General features: G+C 41.2%; 1 protein-coding gene across 2 annotated transcripts in view; it reads right to left on the bottom strand.

Moving 5' to 3' along the window:
• Window positions 1–21,410, bottom strand: part of disp1 (dispatched homolog 1) — a 117,148-nt gene extending 95,738 nt beyond the window's left edge. For both annotated transcript variants that reach the window (XM_084001152.1, XM_084001154.1), the window contains exons 1-2: window positions 21,321–21,410; window positions 19,330–19,411 (exon numbers count right to left, since the gene is read on the bottom strand). The gene's annotated coding sequence lies outside the window, so the exon portion shown is untranslated. The remainder of the gene's footprint in view (window positions 1–19,329; window positions 19,412–21,320) is intronic.
• Between the last annotated feature and the right edge of the window lie 3,184 nt (window positions 21,411–24,594).

Below are 24,594 nucleotides of genomic sequence, written 5' to 3'. Positions count from 1 at the left end.
ACACAGTCCAACGCTACACAGTGACATAGTCTCGACTCGGCCTTGACAGCTGAGGACATCCTGAGAGAGGACTCACATCTGCTGGCAGCCAGGGACCATCAAGAGTAGAGTCCTACAGGGTGACGTCAACCTTGGAGGTTGTTGCCAGGACAGGACAGCGTTCATCTGGACATGTACGGCCTCTGATGCTTCACAGAGGGAGCTGTCTGGCTTCAAGCTAGGACACTTTTCAAAATAGGTGTGAAAATGGTTTCTCTCTAAATCCAAGTGTCAAAGTGAAACAGTGAATAGGAGTCCCACCCATTTCATTAAAACAAATGTGATTTTGTGTGGTGGGTCTTTTCTACACAAAACCCTCCAACACGCAGGAAATTACCCATTTTATAATTCCAGTAAAAGCAGCTTGTTTGGAACAAATGGGAGGGAATACGTATCTGGCATGAGCCGGGAAATCACCATGAGAAATCTTAAACTTACAGAAAATACAGTAATTGACTGAGTGTATGCCAAGTGATCTCTGGGAAGGGCCGTGCTACAATTACAGCATCACTTTGTGCCAAATATTGTGATAAAATTGAGATAAAATCTGTTTTGATCACATACTGTATATGTACTGTCTGCACAGCACACATGTTTGAACATATAGTTTGCAGCATGTCCCCTCTCTCTCACTGGCTTTCCTGTTTCTCCATCGTCTTATAATAAAAGGCAAAAAGCAAAAAAAAAAAAAAAAAAAGAAAAAAAAGTTAATCATTCTGAACTTTGAAGTTTTAAATCTGCCGTCTTAGCAGTAGGTTCAATACCTTTAATTGTCGGTGCAAGCTATTTTTAGAACGGCGGAGCAGAGCGGTGAGCTGCTCAGAGCTACGCTACGGAGGCTAAGGGATTTCTTGGTTTCCTCATCAAATACACAATCCAACAACTCCACAACGCTCTGGTGAACAAGTTGTGACCTGCACATTCACCACGCTATGAGATAATAATGGAACGTTACCAGACAGAGTTGTTTTAGAGGTAAATGCAGAGACTGCTTGCTGAAAAACTGTCCCTGAATGCAACGCGCATCAGCAGTTTTGCATGAATTTACCTCTAAAACAACTCTGTCTGGTAACGTTGTGTTATTATCTCATAGCGTGGTGAATGTGCAGGTCACAACTTGTCCACCAGAGCGTTGTGGAGTTGTTGGATTGTGTATTTGATGAGTTTGATGAGGGAAACCAAGAAATCCCATGAGCCTCCGTAGCGTAGCTCTGAGCAGCTCACGGCTCTGCTCCGCCGTTCTAAAAATAGCTTGCACTGACAAATAAAGGTAACGAACCTACTGCTATGACTGTAGGGATTATGGCAATGGGCCAATTTGCCAAAATGTTGAACTATCCCTTTAAGCTATGACACACACCAGTGATGTGTGTCATCATTGATGACACTCATGTCTACAATACCCATCAGCCTTGGCTGAGAATGAAAGACAGAACCTCCAAATGAAGCTGAATTAGTCAATTAACCAATTTGTATACAGAAAATTAAATACATAAATTAATTAAATCAATAGAAGCTATAGTCTCTGAGTCCTTTCCCTGTCCTTCGTCCACCACACAGCACTGGAAAAATGCTGATTTTCAACAGGAACTTCATAGTTTCAACAGTTTGAATCCACTAGTCCATCTGACAGCTAAGACTGTGGGAGAAAAAACTCCTTCGACACAAAATAATCTAAACCCTGAGAAACTGATGGCACCGACGGCCGTCTATTGATACAGTTTTTATAAAAGAGACCACTATCAGCAGAAGTTTAAAATAAACGACGGAAAGAAAATAATCCAGAGGAGTGGAAACTGCAATGAAAAGGTGCAGCTCAGTTGTGCTTGGAGCTCAGGCCTGTGTTAAGAGCAGCTCCGTACATCATGCCGCTACCCAACACAATCATACAGCGCGGACCACAGAGACCATATAATAGGCATCGAGGAGTCGCCAACAACCCAACTAGTGCCATTAGTAAATATACTCTACACACTGAAGCCAGCGGGCGGCTCTGCCAGAACCCTCAGCTCCCCGCAGCCACTAGCCTGAGCCTGGGTCACAGTCAACCGCTCCAAGCTGCTGCCTGCTCATAGAGCTGCTGTGTCCACCAGGAATCCAAAACAAAATAAGCATTAGAGAAAGGCCACTAAAAACAGAGTGCTTTGAAGTGCCGTTCCCCTCATGAGTTCCTATTCAACGGGCTCCACCCCGCCGCTCCGAAAGACGCCGCCAAGGAAATGCAAGCCAAATGTTGCTGCAGTCCATTTGTGTTGACATGTATGCGTATAGCACATCCACAACTCTGTAATGCACATACGTGATTGTTTGCATGCAGGTGTGTCCACATAACTTTATCAAATTGGCACGCAGCAGAGCGAGCGTGCTTTTTGTCAACTTTAATCCACATGGCAGGAGGCTGAGAAAGAAAAATAGGAGGTTCCTTCAGAGTAGGCTAAAAAAGCAATAAGTGTGTAAAACAAAAACAGAAACCTAACTTTATGGTAACAAAATTCAAGCCAGTCAAGTTTTTTGCACAATGAAATTCTACAAAAAAAAGAAAGAAAAGGCCACTGCTCTGCTCTCTGAATGAGTAAAAGTAAAAAGGAGAGCTCTCAGAGCAGTCAGAGATAAGATGAGGATGATAGCGATGAGACTATAAGGGAAGGACGTAGGAGGAAGAGACTGACTTGAAGGACAAAGAGAAAGGGAGGGAAAGAGGCAGAGAGAGAGGAAGGGAGGGCTGCATGTTAAATCACTCTGCTTGGCGGCCGCTCCAATTTATGATGAGACTCCGAGCTACAACCAGGTCTTCAACGAGTGAAAGAAAAGAGAGGGTTTGGACTGACACCTGCGTCTCCATCAGGCCATCTGCATCTCTCCATCCACCTCTGTGCTGTGACTAGGGTTGCAAAGGGGCAATTTCCAGAAACTTTCCATGGGAAGTTAAGCTGGGGAATTTGGGAAATATTCCAAATTGGAAACTTTCCATGGGAATTATGGGAATTTATGGGAATTAACTGGAAATTATCTGGAAATTGGGGGTAATTTAAGCAAACTATATCATATCCAAACATAAATGTAAATATTTTGTTTTGTCATAAGCAGACATCCATGCAAAATAATACAATTAAAAAACATGACATTTCAACAGATTTATTTGTGAGTAGAACTTTATCAAGTTTTAATTCTTGTATGAACAATCAATTATTTTACTGAACAACAAAAACATGAATGTTGAGTAAAATATTACTTACTATATTGGATTAAATCTGATTGTTTAGCTTAGATTATGTTACAATATATTTTCCCCAACTATATTTAAAGCGGAAGTAAGCAGAATGTTTGTGTTAATATAAGTCTTAAATAGTTCTATCTTCCGACAGCAATCACTTACATAGAGTGTTTGGTCTGAAACACGGGTCTGTCAGTCACTCTGCTCTGCTGTAAGCCGAGGAGAAAACTTTCCTTGTATCCTACAAGCTTTATCCAATGAGGAGAGAGAACGGCATAAAGGGGCGGTCCTCTCTGTGTGTGCAGCCAAGGGATGCGCGTGAATGTGGTGACGTAGGGACGAGGGCGGGGACTGCTAACTCCATCGGCTGACAAGAAGTTAGTCAAAACCACCGGATCACTTACTTCTCCTTTAAGTTCCCTGTTATGGGCCAACCTTCAATTTTGTAAATTTCGTATTTTTTCCTGTTTATTCCCATATATTCCCGTTAATTCCCATATATTCCCATTAATTCCTATGGAAAGTTTCCAACTTTGAAAATTCCTGGAATTTTGCAACCCTAGTTGTGACCCTAACAACAGGCCCTCCAGGGTCCGGGGCTTGGGTCTGGGCCAGGACTGCTCTCTTTCTCCCTGCCTCCCTCCCCAGCTCGTGCCCCTCCCTGGGAGCACCTTCCCTCTCTGGTTTGTGTCAGTCTAATGAACAGACTCTTAACTGTTGTGCGGCGAGAGAGCAGATGGGACTCTGGGAAGATTTACAGCACACAGAGAGAGAGAAAAAAGGAGGAAAGAGGGCAGTTAAGTTGCAAAGGGGAGTACAAAATGCACTTTCAAAATGTTCCTCTGGCCGGCAAAACCCGAAATATGCCTCACATTTGCACATTTTTCCAATTTATCTCTTATTGAATTAAGGCCTCAGACTCCTGGACGCCTTTCAGGAGAATCCAGCGGAGGAAGAAGAGAGAGACGGAGTGGGAGAGAGAGATACACGTGTCAGACGGAGGGCTAAATCTGTGGAAGTCCCTCTTCATGAAGCAGCTTCATTGTGAGAACGAAGGCTCAGGATGATGAAGATGACGATGAGAATGTTGGGAGCGCAGACGACTCTGAAGATGCAATCACAACAGTTTCACTCATTTGTTTCCATGAGATAATAATCAGTGGTGGTTCACATTTATATTTATGATGAAGCTGTGACCTCAGCGTGGCAGCTGATACGCCCAGCCCCACACACAGGGAGGGACGGTGATGCTTCAACAGAGGAATGAAGCCTTTGAGCCTCTATGAGAATACATCTATGTGTTACAATGGTAGAAAAAAACAAATCTGTCCGTTGGAAAGTACGACAGGTCTTTTTATTTATTCTAAACTATTCAAATACTGTTAATGCAAAAGCTCTTCACACTGCAACAACAGATGTGTGCACTTACCAACAGTCCCACAGTCTCCACAGGGCAAATTCAACCCCCTTCATATACAGCTGGATGGTTAAATCCATAATAGCCTACATTTGTAAATCACCTGTTTTATGTGTAAAATCTGAATCTGCAACATGCTGGTATCTCATTGTAGTGCTTAATAAGATGTATTATTACAGATGGAACAAAAATGTTAACATTAACACTTGACTTTATACTGTATTTTTAACATTATACTTAAAGGGACAATGAGGAGTTTCTATTTGGTTATAAAAAAGTCTCACGTTAATGTGGATGAATCTATGCTACCCACACTTGTTAATGGGCCCATTTTCGATAAATATATCGTTTTGTCTCCATCGTTATTTTGTTATTATTAGTGGTGGCAACGAGGGGCCTCGAGCCGACCAGCGTTTCTTTACTTTCGGTTTCGTGGCGAGTCATGAGAATAACGCTGCTGAATCGCTGTTTATGGTCGGAACTACGACGGTATGTGATCGTCTTTGAACGTCTGACTTTAATTCTTGATGAATGAAAACATAACAATTTCACGGTGCGCGCAGAGGCTCATAAATAGTGTGAAAACGCTTCGCTTTTCCAAAACTCCTTGTTGTCCCTTTAAAGGGGAACTGCAAGTCCATTTGCTTTTCCACTGTTTTGCTAACCCTCCTCCTGGCCATGTGCATTTTTTGGTTACAACAAAGTCAGCGAGAAATCAATCAATAGAGAGGTACATAAAAGATAACATTATATATCATATACAATATTATGAAATGTTTGTGTAGTCGTATCATATACGGTTACGGAGCACGTTTGTGTCGCTGTGCCGCAGAGACGAGAGCTGGAACCGGGTCGGAGGCTCCGATCTGGCAAAGTTGTTTATCAGCCAAGAGACGGGCAGATAGCCTCCATTCTCCCTCTACCAAGTCTTTTATTAAACCATCACAATTACTCCAAAGCTGTTTAATTAAGGTAAAAATGTAGCATGGTTAAGCTAAAAATCCCGAATAGTTCCTTCCTCTTTAACAAAATTCTTTGTACAGGTTCCTCATCATTATTAGCACTTATTATAACATGCTGACCTTACAGAAGGGACTTGACATGTGGTATGTGGATGTCTATATTTACTTCTATTTTAGCAACCTCAATACTTTTCCTGTACTGGGATGAGTGGGTTAGGAAGTGAATCAATGTGGAGGGAAAAGTCAGCAAACTTGCAAATAGTTTCTGTGGCACCTTCATATTATAATTATAGATTTATTATAAATAATATAAATAAGTTTAATAATAAAATGTGCTTTGAACTGAAATTAGTTAGTTCTTATATAGAGGTTTAGGACACAAACATGATTTTATGTGTTTTACATCTAAACTGAATCAGAAGTTCATAGCCGTTACAGGCCCCTTTTAATAGGGGACACCAGGAAATTGCCTACCTGGCCTAATGGCTGAGTCTGCCCTTGGAAATCATTATGAAGTAGTATAGGAAGCATGAGGTGCCGCCGTTCTCTTTATTAAGTGTCATGAATTCCAGTACCTTTCCGGTACAAGCAGTGCCATGGAACAGCCATCAAGACAAGAGCAGCCCACTAAAGCAAACTGAGTTCATGGCAAAGCACTTGTTGAATGTACCACTGATGGAAGAATCCAGAGGAGGAAAAAAAGAACATTTGCTCTGTAGGGGTTAAGAGAAGCCAGTTCTCCATCTGTGATCATTAAGGTCCTCGCTGCCTCTCGGCTCTGTCGGCCGGGCACATTCTCAGGTATCATGGGTATCTACAGCGTCCGCAAGTCTAAGTGAAGGGACTCGCAGGAAAGGCTAAAGCTAAATAATGAGAACATTGTGCGAGGAGACTGAGTAATGACAAAAGTTTCACCGAGAAGGTCAGGAAGTGACATTTTCAGAATAGAAAGCCTTTCAAAAGAACGAAAATGTCAAAATATCAGTTGTGCCGTTTTCCAAAACACTATGTCATAGTGCTGCAGGCCCACAGGACACAGGGGAGTGTCTGATCTTTGCAGTTGCTGATTTTCAAACATTTCTTTCCCTCAGTGTTTGCCAATGTGGGTGGTAACGCAGGATGATATACAGATTAGTCACATGTGCTTTTTTTTTTTTCTTTCCTCCCCTTCTCCTGCAGCGGGTTAATATTTTGGTGATCTGCCACGTTGTGAGTGGGCGGACTGGCACAGGCCGGGGCCCGTCAGTAATGATTAAGCAGCGTGGTGCAATTTGGTGAAAAATATTAGGGGAATTTGGACCTGTTCCGTCCATCAGCTTTGAGAAGGTTAATGGTGCACGGTGTGAGGGAGGGCTCTGCTCTGTGACATTTCCCATACCAACCAAACTAAATAAATTATACTTGTTTATCGAAAGACTAAACTGATTTCCCTCAAGTTAGAAAAGATAAACATTTTTCAGATTTTTCTTTTCAATGATAAACTATGGAACAGTTTGAATGTGGGGTTAAAAGAATGTCCAAACATAATCCAGTTCAAAAAGAAATACAAAGAAATTATTTTCAGTATGTACAGAAATGAGGGTGTCTGACAACCACAAGCTGCTTATTATTATTTAATTGGGTATTATTGTAGTAGTTTGTCTTTGTATGTATGAATGTGTTTGTATATGACTATATAGAGAGATAAAGATTAGCAATCATATGTTAGAATAAATCTATATGTATATAAATATATATTAGAATAAATCCAGTTAAATAACTCATTAATTAATTTATTGTATAGACTATAATGACTAGATAACTTGATAGATAATTTATGAATAAGGGGTGGGAGTAAAGAAGTTTTACTTCTTCCCACTCCTTTTCGGATATGAAAAAACAAAAAATCTAATTATCTTTATTTTCAATTTTTTTTTTTATTTTTTTTTTTTTGTTCATATGTTGTCTTTGCAAAGTTTTCATTTGTTATGTCTGTCCATTTCTGTATTATGTTTTATTTCTTTTAACATGTCCGAAATAAACTTAGGAAAAAAAATAAAAAAATTATAGGCTACTGTATGTTTATAAATGTGATTCAACAGCAGTCTTTCAGTGCGGGTCACAATGGAAAGAATGGAGGTTATGGAATCAGACACGTTCCCATAAGGATGTCACAGTCTGTCTCCTGAACCATTAATCATCCCTGTGCTTCTCTGCCAACCTCAGTACTCATCATTACTGATCAGCAGCAGTTGGTAGCAGATATTCCACCAGTACCAGAGCAAAGTGTTGGAGAAATGGTGTCTTCTTGCTCTGCTTGCTAACTGCTACCACATTTTCACTTCTTTGATTATTATTTTTGAAGGATCCATACAGGACGAGTTTCCAGACCACCGCAGTGCTCATGCACGATGCCATTAAAGGAAATAAAAGTCACAATTTGATTGGCCTTGAACACTGCCCCCCCCCCCCCCCCCCCCCCAACCACCACACCCACTGATAATACACCCATGTAACCCCATACGACTGCCAACTGTTCCCCATGTGTGGTGCATGTTTCTGGCTGCAGGATTATTATATATCAGTTAACACGTGCGCCGTCACTGTGAGACACTAAAGAAAAAGGAAAATTGAGCCAATCAGCACCGGAATTCAAAACTCTCCTGCCTCATAACTACACAAAAAGTGATTCTAGACAAAACATTTTATATATACTGTATATTATAATATTTTAGCACCTCTGGGTCCCTTGCCCTCAGGCCTGTGGGTTATTTTTTGTGTGGTTTTGGTTAGAAGACTAAAATAAGGTCTGTGGTTAATATAAGCTCAGTGCATTTTCATGTTTCATCACTACGTACCCCAGCCCTGATTTCTTCCAGCTTTTACATCTCATCCAATGATGGTCAAAAAATCTTGTCACCAGTCCAAATTTAAGGCATTGTCACGCTTTTACAAATGACTGATAACTAAAGAGGAGAGGCATGCGAGGTAAGAGCTAAACTACAAATTGGAAGTTGAGTGGACACTAGTGTTGCAGTTTGTCTACAGCCTAAACTTAACTTTTCACTTGTGCTCATTGGATTCAGGCCTCAAAATCATTCGATTTGTGTTGATCATCCTCTTGAACAAAACACGGCATCATCATAAACTTGTGTTCATGACAGAGCTTATTTCCTGCCCAAAGCAACTGGCTTTTTTTGTCAAGAGATCGAGGATGACGCAGACTTTCCGGTTTAGCCTATACAAATACGTCATCGGTGCAGCACTCAAGTGACTGCAAAAAACTTTTTTCTCGCTTCTTGACCGGCAGCGGAACACGCCCTTTGAGGCAATCTGCTGTTAACGGTCTCTCAAGCCGCAGTCTGAGATGCTCAGAGAAGGTACACAACTACACACTGCAAGAATTAAAACAAACGAGCAAGTGTTATGAGCTTGTTGTTCTTTTTTTAACAGCCCGGTTTTAAAGGCCTGCTGTACTCTGTACCTGTTGATGAGTCAGCTGGCAGGGCCTGCATTTGTCCATCAGTATAATCACAGTCTGAGGAACAGGACATTGATCCAATTGTGTATGCCAAAGTCAACTCAATTCTTAGTGCAGCCAGTAAAACATGTCATCACTTGATTTTTTTTGATTTTTTTATCAGAGTTCAGAGAAGCAGTGGTTGACTCGGTCACACTTTTTTGTTCTCCTCTCTTTGTTGCTCCTCTGCACGCAGCTTGCATTTGAACTAAGCCGAGTGGACCAGAACAGAGCTCACAAGGTGACTGATTTCTGTGTTGTTTCTAGTTTGCCTAGTGAGGTAAAACAGGATAGAACACGAAAGGAAAAGCACTTTCTTAATCACAGACATCAAAAGGCAACAGTATAAAGGATCTGTTAAAAAATGAAATACTTTTGAACCTGGCCCTTTCTTGGTGGAGAGCTACATTAAGTCAACGAGACAAGGTCTGCTGGAAATCAGAGGCTATAGCTGCTGAGAGTCCCAGAGACTCGGTGGCCAGTTACATATTCCATATGTCCGGCATTACTCAACATTGGCTCACAGCGGTTCCTATGGGGGGGGGGGGGCTTTCAACCATTCAACACTAATGCGCTGACGGAGAACAAGACTTCACAGCACCTTCACCATATCCTCTGTGTGCTGTGAGAAACAGGAAGGTGGTGGGAGTCACGGTCGGAGGCGGACGTGGAGAGAGAGAGAACAGAGGTGGACCATCCACATCACTGTGCACAACAACAACTGTTTTTTTCTCCCCCATGATATTGCCGTTTACGGTATTCCTGTACATCAATCTTTGGTTTTCTCCATTTGCTAATCCAAGGTGAAGGTGAAACTGTCTCTGTGCACTGCCCAGAGGAACCATTTCATTAACCATCCAGCCTTTTTAATCAGATCTCTGGCTGTCAATGCCAAACATGACTGACAATGATATTACATCCAGTTGTGAACACCCCTATAAAGTAGATTGAGGTGGCCTGTCTGCATAATTAAAAAGCTTTACCTCTGCCTTACAATGACTCATCATGATGTGGCTTGAAAATGTGCAATGCAGAATGCAAAACCCAAAACCATCTGTTAACCCTCTAACATTACGCACTCTGTAAAACGTGCTTATTATATAGATCTTGACCAGAAACTGTTATATCCTCACTTTCGCAAAAGACTTAGACCAACAGCTGCACTGACAACATGATAGTACAACAGAATCAACACTGGTCAAAACTATTTGAACTATAGGCTACTACTAAAACCATTAAAGCATCTCCATCTCTCTACAATAATCAGTGGCTCATAGTTTAAGTATGGTAATGTTCATTTTCAAAGACTAATCTCAATTTATAGTACCATTACACAGTAATCCTTTATGTGATGGGTATAACTAACTAAGACCTAGGTTGTGCATGTCTAGAGTTTGTTGTGGAAACCATAAGTTACTGGTTTTTCTGAACACAAGTATGCCTGGGTTAATAATCCTCAACAATGTGCTCTTTGTTTGTTTGGTGACAAAGGTGTCTGAAACGCGTCTGCTTGGGAATTCTTTTGGAAATGCTCCATTTCCGTGTGGATAAGGCCTTAGCCCCCAGCTGCCCTCACCTTCTGCAGGTTAATTGGTGTTAATTTAGTAGCAAGAGGATCTAAGAGGATAGATGAGGCACTGAGGGGTAAATTAATGTTCTGTTTTAATTGAGTGGTTTTTCATGTGCAATGTGTAAACTTTTTTTTTTTTTTTTTGAACGAACATATCATTTAATTTAGTATGAACTATTACTATGATTGGGATGTGCGGAGGGGAGGTATGAAACCCAAAAGGGCTTATACTGTATGACAACCTCACCCATGAAGAACATAATCAAAAACCAAATTTGTTGTTGTACCTATATTAAAGCAGACAGACTCTGGAACTGTTAATATGCACACTTATTTATCATAAATGATATTGTCATCTCAATTTTGACTTTTGTCCTCCATTATCGGCAAAACTCTCCCTAACCTTTTACATCGCTGATTTTGTTAAATGTTGATTCTGATTGTCATCTTTCAGTTCCCAACCGCTGCATTCTCCTAGCTGGCATCACTGCAGCAAAAAAAATGGTAGCTATCAGATGGAAGCAACCCGATATACTCAACATCCCACAATGGCTCACATCTGTTGTGGATATCTTAAACTTGGAGATTTCAGTTGCAAAAATACATGGTGCCAAACAGGTGAATGTAGCAGTACTGGAAAAGGGAAGAGAAAAGATCAAAACATTTTTGGTTCCACAGTGAAGATAACATAGCCCACTATTATGGAGAATTGAGGATATCTGCCCTCAAAGCTTTCCCTTGGCTTTTTTGCTTATTTGTTTGTTTTTCTTTTGTGTCCTTGTCTTGTTTTGTATGATTGGTAGTTATTTGGGGTTTTGTTGTTTGTATGTTTAAAGCAGTACTAAAGAACTTTCAGTTTTGGTTGAGTTTGGCGGCGCCTGTGGACCAAAGCGGTAGTGTTTTGCCTGAAGGAAGACTCCATTTCCCATGAACACTAGCATGAAGCCCCGTAAATATCCTGCATTAAAATTAACAAAAGACATCAAAACTAAGTTTCTGTTTCCAGTGGATCATTTCAAAGTGAAAACACAAACATAATCCATTGCTAAAGTGCCGTTTTGCCTGTTCCCTCCTTGTTGTGCCTCGCAAAAGTGAAAGTGAAGGAAGACTCCATTTCCCATGAACACTAGCGTGAGAGCAGGGTTCCTACCATGCTCCTCAAAGCTGCTTAGTGCCAGAGAAAGAGATGCAGACACCCTCAGGCCATGACAGAGGTGTCATTCAACTTGTTGTAAGTCGATGTATCATCACAAAAGTTATGAAAATATTTTATGAAGGTTGAAAAGTTCCTTAGTGCTGCTTTAATAATGATCTGTATGGACTGTTTGGTAACTTTTACACCAAAGCAAATGAAATTAAAAAATTAAAAAAATTGATCACAAAAAAAAATATTGAACAGTTTCATCACACATGATATCATGCAGTCCATCTTCTAACATTGTAGATCGTTGTGACTCCAGGTACACAATGCATCAGAATGAAGAGAAGATATTGACCATGCTGTCAACCAAAATGTTCTGCAACTGCAAATGATTGAAAGTGTGCTGGTTTATCTAAAATGAGAGAATTTGTATCAATGAAGAACCAGACTGAACAGTTCCTATGCTACGTGATTTTTTTTTTTCCACAAGCTGCCTTCAGATGAGCCACCTGACTCTTAACACACCACAGAGATCTTGTTCTACTTAACTTTGATTTCCAATAACACAAAGCCAGCACAAGGTGCAATGTTTACTCCACCTCATACCTTGTGACGGTAACATCAGCCCTCTATGTTGCCTCAACAAGCCTCTCTGTATTAAAACCTTAAGCTCAGTTTTGCATACATGTCTGGGTGAGGGAGCGTGAGGTTAGTCCAGGGGTAACGGAGCCCCCGGCCCGGAGGCATATGAGCCAAATGTGATTGGACAAGGCCCAGAGCTGCAGGGTCAGGCCGCAGCGAGGAACATGTGTCCCTGGGAGGGAGACGGCCTTGTTCCTCCCTCAGTCAGTCAACATTCTCCAGTTTGTGCAACAAATCCTAATGAGGCTGTTCTCTGTGGGGGAAGCAGGCCCCTGTCTGTGGAGATTTGTCTCCGGAGCTACACAACCAAGGAAAGATGCAGTGAAGCAACACACTCGCTTACACTCTCACTCTGTCTCACACACACACACACACACACAAACCAAGACTGATGAGGTGAGGGAGGCCAAACTGTGTTCTGTAGGCCCGTGCAAGGCCAAGGATTAAAAAATGTGTTCACACAAAGCCATAGAATATTAAAGGGATAGTTCAACATGTTGGCAAATTGGCCCATTGCCATAATCGCTACAGTCATAGCAGTAGGTTTGTTACCTTTATTTGTCGGTGCAAGCTATTTTTAGAACGGTGGAGCAGAGACGACAATTTGCCAAAATGTTGAACTATCCCTTTAAGCAGCAGGTATGTGAGTGATGGCCCTTAGAATAAATAGAATGTCTGTTTGGCTACAGCAGCAGGTTAGGTTAGGAAAGCACAGGTAGCTTATGGCCTCCAATCCAGCGTTGAGATTTATGCTCAGCTCATGAAGACATCGTATGACAGTGTTGCTGAACACTCCAATGTAAGAAAAAGAAAATCAGTCTTAGTTAAGCCATTGTTCAGGAAATAATCAAGACAGCACCGTGGAGTAAAAGTCCTCTGACAAATATATGAGACATACATGTCAAAACCATATATGGCAAAGTTTCCATCTGCGGTTGATAGTCCTACAAACTCAATACAGACCAATAAAACTTAGCGAGGAGAGACAGCCGGACAGAAGAGGGTCGACGTTCAAAGACATTCCCATGTTTCTGATCTGTCTTCGGGGTCAGTCCACCTGAACCACATTAATTCATTTTTCCCTCTGTGCCTCTTCCTTTTCCTTCGGAAAAAAAAACATTGAGGATGATGCCTTGTAGCAAAGCTGGGTTTAAAAGTCAGATCGCCATATATTACAATGATACACTCTGACAACTCTATCGACTGCAGTCCACTTTTTTTTTTTTTCCAAGGGCAGTAGAATAAAATAGTGGCACTAATACGCAACACCTGTTCCTTTTCAGCATCCGTCACTATATCATATATACAAACAGTGACAGCTGTGGTGCAGGCAGCGATATGACAGGGCTCCGGGCTCCGGCTGATGCAAAAGACAGAGGCAGGGGGTCGCTTCTTCCCACACAGGGCCCTGCTCGGGTCAGAGAGCTGAAAGCAGAGTGCAGTGGCCAGAGACCGTAATATTTCACATGTGCTTTTTGAGGAGCAGCAGGCGCTATCGATTTCTTTAATCTAAAGCCGGCGACGTGGAAGGAAAAGGGCCCATCGGGCGGCCTGCTTTCAGTTACCAAGTCCATAAAGACGCAAAGATAGGAGCTGATGTAATGGATGGTCTCCTCTCAGAGATGCTGTGATGGGATCCGTGCCTTTGTCTGCTCAGGCTCAACAGGATCCGTCCAAAACTTCAAACCAGCTCCAAGTCAAAGATGGCCTGTAATCATCAAGTAGAAGGATCGTGCTTGAGCATTCTGCACTTCTTTATAGCTGGGTGTCATTTCAAATATCTTGTCTATGAGATAATCCACTTGGTGTGAGGAAGCTGAACCCCAGAAACCTGGCTCTTTTAAAGGAGAAATGAGCCAGAGAGGGCAGAACTGTGGGAGAGCTGAGCTTTAATTCCTCTATTACAAGAGATAAAAATGAAGGGTGTGGCAGCTGCAGCCTGCATGCTGAATTTCCGCTATACTTGCACTAAATTACACGGTATGCACGAGTGTGTGCGTGCATGTGTGTGTGAGAGAGAGGGAGAAAGAAAGAGATGGAGGAAGTCAGTAGACAAATCTTGCGTCCGTAGTCAAAACAATTTAAGAAAGTCCTGGTGACTCAGTCGCTTAGCTCTGAATAAAAACATCTATTTTCAGCTCAGAGTGAATGTGAAACTCACCTACACCGTATTTCTTTCTATTAGTCATCTTTTTATTTATCCTCCCTATGTTCTGAGGTTCAAGACAAATGTGCAGACAAAGATTAGCTCCTTTTCCCTTACTTTCTACCCCTGATATCCCCATGGAAACTGTGTTTTCTCTGAATTATTCTCTTACCGACTGGAAGTTTGAACTCAAAACACGACATGCTGCACTGAATTTAGCATCATATCCAATTTTTCTCTTTAATCAACTAATAAATTAATTAGATTCCAACTTCTTCTAACTTTTCTATGGTTTCCTCTTCAGCTTTTCCAGTTTCAATTCAAGCCACTGAATCTAATCGGTGTCTTAAATCTTCTCACCCCCCCCCCCCCCCCCCCCCCCATATGCCTTACGACTTCATTTCTGTATTTTTCCTTTTTCTCGGGCCAACCCATCAATCCATCAATAGCTGGAAACTTGCAACATGAATCACTTCACAAAGATAATCTCCCTCCACTGCCTGCTCACACACACTACAGTTGATTTTGAAACACCCAGCCTGACCAATAGCTCATTTCCACCTGTAGAAACCTACACATGGGGCCTTTTTTATGGAATCCCCTCCACCGAGGTTCAGTGGGAGCTGGAACCATACGGCAAGGTGACGTGAAGACACGGCAGACGACAACAGATAAGTCAGAGAGAGAAGTTTCAGTTTAGGAGGCCTGGTAAAGAGCATACAGTCTGGGAGCATGGAGTCCAGTTGAGTTTACAACCTGTTTACTTTGTCTAACACTAAAAGTTCAACATCTGTTTGTTTTAATCCTCTCATTACAGTCTGTTGGCTTTATTACTCACTATGTCTCCATCTATCATAATGTGTGTGTCTTGTAGGTTGAAGTTAATCTTGCTGTTGTCCTCAGTGTGACCTTTTCTAAATCTTTTCACAGGCTATAGTTGACCATTGTCCCCCAGCCCAGGACTAAAACTTTGAAATTTGAGTCCTGAGTTGGATTTCATCCTCACTGAAAGCTAAATATTTATCTCAGTCTGATCTAAATCCAGGTCCCGGACAAGCCTGATGGTGAAAGGCTCCGTCTCCTCAGAGCTGGGAGAACATCTCTCTCTGTCTCTCAGTGGCCTGTCAGCACCAGGAGACACAAATCCATACTGTGTAGCAGTTTGAAGTCTCTACACAGACAGACAGAGATTAGGCATGCTGGTGCCATGGTCCGCGGGATCCACCCGCCCTCTCCATCCCTCAGCTCAACATCAAAAGAATGCGAGTGAGCAACAGTTTGAATTATAGACAGCAAGTGTGCAGTCATGCCTCCAGTGGCAAGCAGCTCCCGGCCTGATTAACCTCTGTGCCACCCCGAGGAGGGAGAGACCGGGACAGCAGCTCGGAGCGGGGCTAGATAAATTACAATACCAACAACTGCACATCAGCGACCGGACAACGGGTCAGTCAGGTCACGCAGCCATTTGATGGCTCAATCCCTCAACTGCAAACTCCTATCCTAGGGAATTAAAGCTGAAAGTTACAATAGGTTTAATCTCTGCCAATTAGTTCTCACCCTCATCTCTCTGTTTCTCTTATACTGTTGTAATGGCAGCGATACATTTAAAGGGATAGTTCAACATTTTGGCAAATTCGCCTATTGCCACAATCTCTATAATTAATCATAGGGGCAGAGACGTGAGCTGCTCAGCTAACACAATGGAGGTGAACGGTACAGGTCACCTGTTCCTCAAAACTCATCAAATACACAATCCAACAACTCCACAACGCTCTGGTGGACAAGTTGTGACCTGCACATTCACCACGCTATGAGATAATCATGTAACATTATGAGACAGTGTTGTTTTAGAGGCAAATGCAGCCGGAACTACATTCCAGACACGACTGCTGGGCGGAGTGATTTCAAAAGCAAGTAAGTATTTGAGAGTAAGTAGTAGTAGTAGTAGTAAGTAGAGTATTTGCTTCATGTTTCGTAATGTTACATACATGATTATCTCAGTGTGGTGAATGTACAGGTCACAACTTGTCCACCAGAGCGTTTTGGCGTTGTTGATTTGTGTATTTGATGAGTTTGATGTGAAACAGATGACCTGGACCGTTCACCTCCATTGTGTTCACTGAGCAGCTCACGTCTCTGCCCCGCAGATCTCAAAACAACATGCACTGATTATAGGGATTATGGCAATGGGCAAATTTGCAAAAAAAAATGTTGAACTATCCTTTTAAATACACTGAGAAGGTTTCCAGGCCTTCTCAGACTTATACCTTTTTTCAGGGATGGGCACAAACTACTGTACTTCCTGCATTTGAAATACAAATGTTACATGGCTCCACTGTAGATATCTATGAAGATTGTATTACTTTTTGAGGACAAACTTTTAATCTGCTTCATTTTGCATACTTATCCATGAGATTGATCAATAATCCATGACCTATGGGTACAAATGCAGATTGTAAAGCTCAAACAGGTCTTACAGGCCTTTCAAAGCCTTTTTTTCCCCAAACAACAGAACAATCTTTGTATTTGCCTCTTGATCTCGCTTCCCTTTTACTGCTACTACCCAGGGTACATTTCCCCTCATCTGAATGCCAGAACAATTAGGAGAGATTACAGAACATTATCAGCAGATGGACAAAAGACGAATCAGACCAGGCACAGATGACACATGGGACTCATTCCGAGGCAAAAAGAGATGAGTCCCAGTGTCGTCAGCATAAGGTAATGTTGATAAATAGAGGCAAGTGAGAAACAAAGAAATGGTGATGATGACACAACGGGTGCTGATGCAGAAACTAGATATTTTTGTTCAATGTTACTTCTTTCCAATAGAGGACATTTTCTATAAGACGCAGCAGATTTTGCCGACAGATTCAGGTCACAGCAGCGAGAGGAGGCATCGTAAAAAGCTTCCAGCTTCAAGAGGCACAATAGGAGAAACTCTGGATTTTGGTTTTAGCGTACATTTTCGCTGAATGGCGGTGACACAAAGATAGCACAAAGACTGATTTAGAAACAGAATGACTGGCTTACAAAAGAGAAGCTCTATGGGAAAACTTGTCCAGATGGAGACAGGCCAAAAATGAGATGACAAGCAGCTGTTAAAGCCAGCTGTCCTGGCCAGTTGTTCATAGGAGCAGGAAGGCCAGGATGGAGGGATTCAGAGACATTTAGGGGGAAGAGAGTGAGGGGTGGGGTGAGATATAACAACCAGATAGAGATGGTGAGGGGTGACAGGGAGGGAGGAAAAAAGAAATTCTAGTTAAAAGAAAATGTATGTGTTCAACATGGGCACAGTCAAAGCAATAGATTTGAGACTGGGACACATTTATTTGAAGCAATCAGCAGGCCAGACTTGGCTCAGTTACAGGCTGCAGTTGCTTTTTAAATTGCAGAAAGTGAACAAATAACTGCTCTGTGAATAAGCTCCAGTTCTTTACTGCTACATAAAAAAGAAAACAACAAATCACAACATGGCCATTTTACATAAATAACTGAGCCATTTCCTTGAACAGCAGTTGACTAATTGCTGTACTAAAACTGTATGTTGAACAAGCCAGTGGATGTGTATGCACTATGCAATAACCCTTTTCATGGGTAAAAGACCAGGGGGGTTTATTGATTTGATTCATTGACTGATATTTATTAAACATGTAATAGGTGTTTCTGCCTCAGTTGGGTTAACAAAGAACTTTTTTTTTTCATTTTTGTTCTGTATAATAAATAACCTCTGACCATAAACTGTTAATGGAAGCATTTAACACTGCAGCTGCCCTTTAGACGAGGAGTTTAAAAAGAGCCAAATGGTTGGTATCACCTTTTCTAATTGGTGAAAGGATTTATGGTCACTTAGCATTAAGTGTGTAAAGCAGTGGTTCCCAACCTTTTTGACATCACAAATCAAGATGCGCCAGCTCAGATATTTTTATATGCTGCATTTTATTTGAACTTGATTTATATTCGAGAAAGTTAAAGTATAGGCTAGATACAGCTGTTTAAGATTGTGTGTCGTGTTTTAAATCATAATTTAAAAAAGGATAATAATTAGTTGTTTTTTTTAATCTGTATTTTTTATCATCAATTACTAGACATTTCGGGCGACCCAGTTTGAATTCCAGGCGACCACACGTGGGGCCCCGACCCAAGGGTTGAAAATCACTGGTGTAAAGGCATGCATCCATATAGCTCAGAAAGAAATTTCACCCACAGATTTACCTCCTTACAGCTTTTGGTTTGTAATTTGTGTGACCATGCCTATGTTATATTTTTCTAGTCATGAACGAAGAGCTCACCAGAGCATCTTGCTGGAAAACACCTGGTCAATGTGCACTACTGGGCAAACTTAGGGGAATAAAAAGCATAAGAGTGCCCCCTAGTGGCATGTCCCAAAAAGCATTTCAAGACAGTATGGTATCTAGAGCGAGAAAAGCCCAGCTGCAGGCTATACAAATGCACGCAACGGTTTGCCATGACTGATCCCTTAAAAAAACAGCCGTAAAAGCAGTTAACACGCTTTCAAGCAGCTTCTAGCACATGGCCAAAACAGGTTTGTGTGTAATTTGTCAATATATCCCTGTGCTTATGCTCATTTTGGAAAATGATGTGTGAAACATCATTCATAGTCATGGGTGTTATGCTCCATGTGCGTTTATTAGCGGTGTGGGTGTGAGTCTGGGAAGTGTTTGCTGCAGACACTTACTGGAAGTTCTTGGGATGAGTTCTGTGTTTCCTCCTGTTTCTAACAGCAACACGATGATCACACCTGGCAGCCTCCGAGGAAACTGTGATAGGAGAACAGCATTAAGAAATCACTGAAAAACATTGCACAAGCACAGTCAATATTTCTACCACAACATTTCGCCCGCAAGTGTGGACCACCTTCAAACTTGTATTTATCTAAGGCCTAAATTAAACAAAGTAGAAAAATGTTCATGGTTTGACCTGATGAGACTTTTCAGAATAAAACATATTCTCTAGGCTTTCTGACTCCTATCTACAACATATTTAAATTCAAACTGAAGACATGAGTCACATATAATGATGGAACATGACCAGATAATTAGACACAGTTACACTAGCGTCTTTATTAAGGAAACTGTGGGAGATTGGACATTTATCATGATGCTGGTTACCAACAGAAACAGCAGCTTTAACATTAATTCAGTGCTGTTGTTGAAGCCATACCTGGAGCCAGCCCACTAACCCAGTGCTCTTAGCGTTTCACTTTCCACCGTCTAAACTGTTGTTTGACTCAAGAGCTGCTGGTCACGTATGATGCTGAGAATCTATAAGCAGAGGATTACTTCACTAATGCGCATGAGAGAAACTTTTTCAAAACAAACTAATTACACAAAACATGTCCCAAGTCCCAGTGTGTGAGAAGTGTAAGATCTTTGCGCTTATAAATATTTATTAGAATCAGAAGGTAACTTGACTTATATGCTATCATCATTTTGATTGAACGCAATGGGGAATTTGTGTGACAATGCTGTTCTGAGAAGTGAAAGTAAAAGGATTAGTTTTCACTTGGTAAAGATCACAGAGTTTCTAAACAGTCATTTCATATCACCTTCAAAGAGGCCACTGATTTCAATATTTGCAATATAACCACCTTGAAGCCTTGTAATATCTAAATGGTTCATTATATCCCCCCGGAGCGCTTGAAATCAAAAATAATGATAGGATATTTGGCACCAGCCGGTATTTGGCTGATGTTAAGATTTGGGAGTGTTTGAAGGCAAGCAGGACATTTAATTTAGGGAGTGGTTTCAGGGATGTGAAAAAGACTTTTGTAGATTACATCCTATCACCAAACAAGGTTGAGAACAAGGAGTAAAAAGTATGGGCTTTAGTTAAGCTGTTATCAATAGAGAAGTGGAGGTGTTGGAGTGATAATTGCTCCAGTAACATAGAGAGAGCTGATTGACACTTCCCCTCCCAGCAAACACAACTCCTAACTCAACACAAGCAGGTGTTCAAATAAATGAGTTGAGCAACTTCTCTTTGAACCAGAGAACCAAGCTGCATGGACCGAGCTCTGATTCAGTCAGCTAGAAGCACTTTCTGGAAAATTAGTAGAACCACTGCACACTTTCTAATGGACAAAGATGCTATTTGGTGCACGTTTTTAGCAAACGATGAATGGGAAACTGAGACACAAACACATTTTATACTATTTATTCCCACCAGTTGTAGCAAAGAAGCGAATCAAAACACTACAAACACACACGGGTATTAAACTCAGTCGTTCTCTTTGAGTTTGTTTGTTTTTTGATGAAGGTTTGAGGCTGCTATTAACGACCAAACATGACGTCACATCACTACAGCCTCGGCCCTGATGTCAAATCACAGCTGACCCTATCAAGGTGTAAGCTAGCGTTTACCTTTACTACAGCAGCCTGGAATACGCTGCTTTCAGGCAGACTCTCTCCTCTTCACAGGGAGAGCTCCCAACTCTGGATATTCAGCTGCGTTTCACCCCCGAGTCCCAAACAAACCTGCTGCTGCTACTGCTGTTTGCTCTCACCAAGCTATAGCTAAGTTCACGTTAGCTGGCTGCAGCCGCCGCCGCCGCCGCCGCTAGCAGCCAGCTAACCTCCCCCTGACCAAAACAGCTGGCTAAACAATAGCTGCTGCTGCTGCTGCTGCTGCTGCTGCTGCTTCAGTTTGTTTCTCAGGCCTCATACTCACGTCAGCACCCGGCCGGTGTGAATGCAGAGCACACGGTGAGCACTTCCAGCGGTAAAAGAAAAGTATCCCAGTCCTCCGCTGTAGTTTTTTCTTTTCTTTTTTTTGCCGGATGCTGATGTATCCTACTATACAAGCATCAAACCATGTTGAGTGGGCAGCTGCGCACTGAGTTCCTGTTTGCACTCGGGAAAAAAAGTGTAGGGAACTTCGAACGACACTAGGAGGGGACAGCGCACTCCAGCCTCTGACTGTCTGTAAAGTAAAGTATTTTTGTTAAATATACACCAGTCGTTTTTATCGAATAACATGTTTTTTCATGGAGGGCCCTGGATACATGTGAAAAAAATAATGTGGGTAAAATGTGAAAATATAGCTCAGTATAGCCTAACATTAATAATAGCCTATATCATAAAGGTCGTTAAAAAAACATATTTGATGCCACATTATAGCTAATAAACTGAACATGCTTTTGCGAAAAAAGAAAATATATATGATGCCACATAATAAACTGAACATGCACTTGCAAAAAAAAAAAAGATGATGCCACATAATAAATTGAACATGCCTTTGCAAAAAAGTATATAGGCTATAGTATATATGATGCCACATTATAATTAACTGAACATGCGTTTGCCAAAAAAAATGTTGCAGAAATAACCTTTCATTTTGCTATTCAGGCGTTTAGCACTTGACAAGAGCATTTTGCGACTCACAGTAAATGAGCAGAAGATAGGGCAAGAGAAGCCAAGCTAATAACTAAAAGAGGGGGGGATTTGGCAAAACTAAAAGGGCTCTGAGAAATTACAAGCCTTTAAAATGGTTATAGTTCCCTCTGCTGTTCAAAAGTACATTAGATGACAGTACATTAGGCGTAGGGCATAAAAATCTGTCCCATTTACAGTCTGTCCAGTCTTGTTCCAGCAGCTGTAGCCTATGAATTATTACAGCACAATACATACTGGTATCATTATATGGACACATTGTTTCTACTGAACTGATATAATAGAGATGAATATCGCATCACATCATCATGGATGTGTTGCTAGGTAATACTTGTCGCTGACAATCGTTATGATTAATGCAATTACCTGTGTTTGAAAAGTGAAAGTGTCTGTTGTGAGCACATCATGGCTTTGTTTTACCATCACAATGATTATATGTCTTGTGAATTTGTGTGTGTGTGTGTAAGTGTGTGTATGTCTTCTGCATCCTACATCTGCCTTGTGTCAGCCTGTGGACAGTAATGTTTATGATAAAATGCATTAACAGTCGTCCACAGAGACATCTTCATGGTGCTGCATTAAAACATATTCAGTAATCTTGCAGTTTCCCCAACACAGAGAAAAGCTCTGTATTCCTGTGAGAAATCAGAGCTTTACTCTACCAGCCCAAGGTCAAAAGCCACTTTAACACAACACACAACAGCGAGAATCTTTGCATGGTGGATTGTGGCAGTTTTTCCTCATTGCAAATGTGTTTATCTTGACAAACAGTATTGATATAAAATTAAGAATGAAAAAGAAATCCTGTGCCTGCAATGTTCCTGTAAATGTGATGTTTGTATCTGACATTTACCACTGCTTTCACTCCACTTTCTCATCATGTTGGTAGCAATCTAATTTCATTTTAAAGCACCCAGTGCTAAGAGCGAGACCTTGACATTTATAAGTGTGATATTTCTTTCTTCAGACAAAAAAGAAATTACTCTATTTTTCTTTCCTCATATGCAGACTCCCAAATCATCAGGGAAATAACAGAAAGGGGTGGATGGGATGTAAATTGCGTTACTCAGTGAGGGGGCAAAGGGATGAGAGATATTATGATGGTCTGTCAAAGAAACATCGTAGAATATTTATTTTACTTATTTACAACTGTGAGTTTTTCCCAAATAAAACCTGAAAGCGTGGCTGGTTATCATGAGCTTTAAGAAAAAACAAATTCAAAGGAGTTTTTATTTTGAGTTGATGGGGGGGGGATCATTTATGGATAGAATTCAATTTGACTCACTGCTGCGATTTCAGTAAAGAATCCAGTACATTAGGAACATGAAAGCTCCACATGAATATCATTTTACTGCAATTACAGAGTCTTGGCTTGTTTCTGCCCCGTAGCTACAATGATTTAGCTGAACTGAACTGTTGAAAACCATGAAAGATAACTCATAACTGTAATATGTATTCATCGGATCGCTCCAAACAGACAGTCAACACCACTCACACTGTAAAGTACAAACCGATTAATCCTTTCTCCTCGGATGAGTTCTGAACAATAGTTGTCACATGGGGGCAGTATGACTTCTAGGCTGCACAGTAAATCCCACAGATTCTGCATAGCAGCATTCACACCTCATTTACAAAATCTGTGGTGCTATAGTGTATCTCATATAAGAGACTAAAAATGGCATCACAAGCACTTTATATGAGCACTGTGAGTCTATTATGCATCTGTTAGGTCACAGGCTCCTGCTTTAACACCATTAACGTTAATCATATTCTACTGTGAAATACAAATGTTTTAAAATGCATCTGACTACTTAACACCTCCACTGTGGCAGATTAGGGCTGACTCAGGAGAGCAGAGCACTTGTCACTCACTTTAGCCTTGCTCTGATTTTCCCAGCATGCCCTATGGATGAAAGTGCAGTGATGAGTGATGATCGCCCATCAAGTTTTACCTGACAACAAATTTGGATCGTAATGTGCTCATTTGTAGGCAAATATCATCACCTCCTTAATGAGAACTCATAACAGTGGGTTTAAGGATTTAAAAAAAAAACAGTGTAGATTTGCATCAAAGTAGGCAAAAACATGGCGTCACCAAACTTGTTTCTCTGGAGTGCGTACAGAGAATGATAATAACTGCAACAACTCTGCAGGGGCAAAAGCAGGTGCAGGCTGAAATGAAGCAGAAACAGCACAGCAAAAAATATTAATGGTTAACTTAAATGGGCTGTGGTTTTCAGTTGAAATATCTAATTGATGTGCATGCACCTGGATCCATTTCCTCTCAAGAATTAAGCCTCTTTTAATTTCTCCTTTCCTCCTCCTAAAGCAGCTGAGTAAACATCTTGGCCCAGCACATCCGAAGCATTAAAGAACTGAAAATGTGTTGAATACCTAGCCCATATATAAATGTGTGCAAGGTTGCAAGGATACAATGCTATTTCTTACTTTTTTTTTTAGATTATTAATCTCTGAAAACTGTGGGCCTGGCTCCCTGTGGTGATTGTCCAGTTCGCTCAGTCTGTTGCCTAATCCAGTTTTTATTAATATCT

The sequence above is a fragment of the Trachurus trachurus genome, assembly GCF_905171665.1.
Source record: "Trachurus trachurus genome assembly, chromosome: 24".
In the NCBI taxonomy this organism is placed as follows: Eukaryota; Metazoa; Chordata; class Actinopteri; order Carangiformes; family Carangidae; genus Trachurus; species Trachurus trachurus.
Note: the sequence above shows the minus strand (reverse complement) of the source record. Positions and strands in the feature narration are given on the sequence as shown.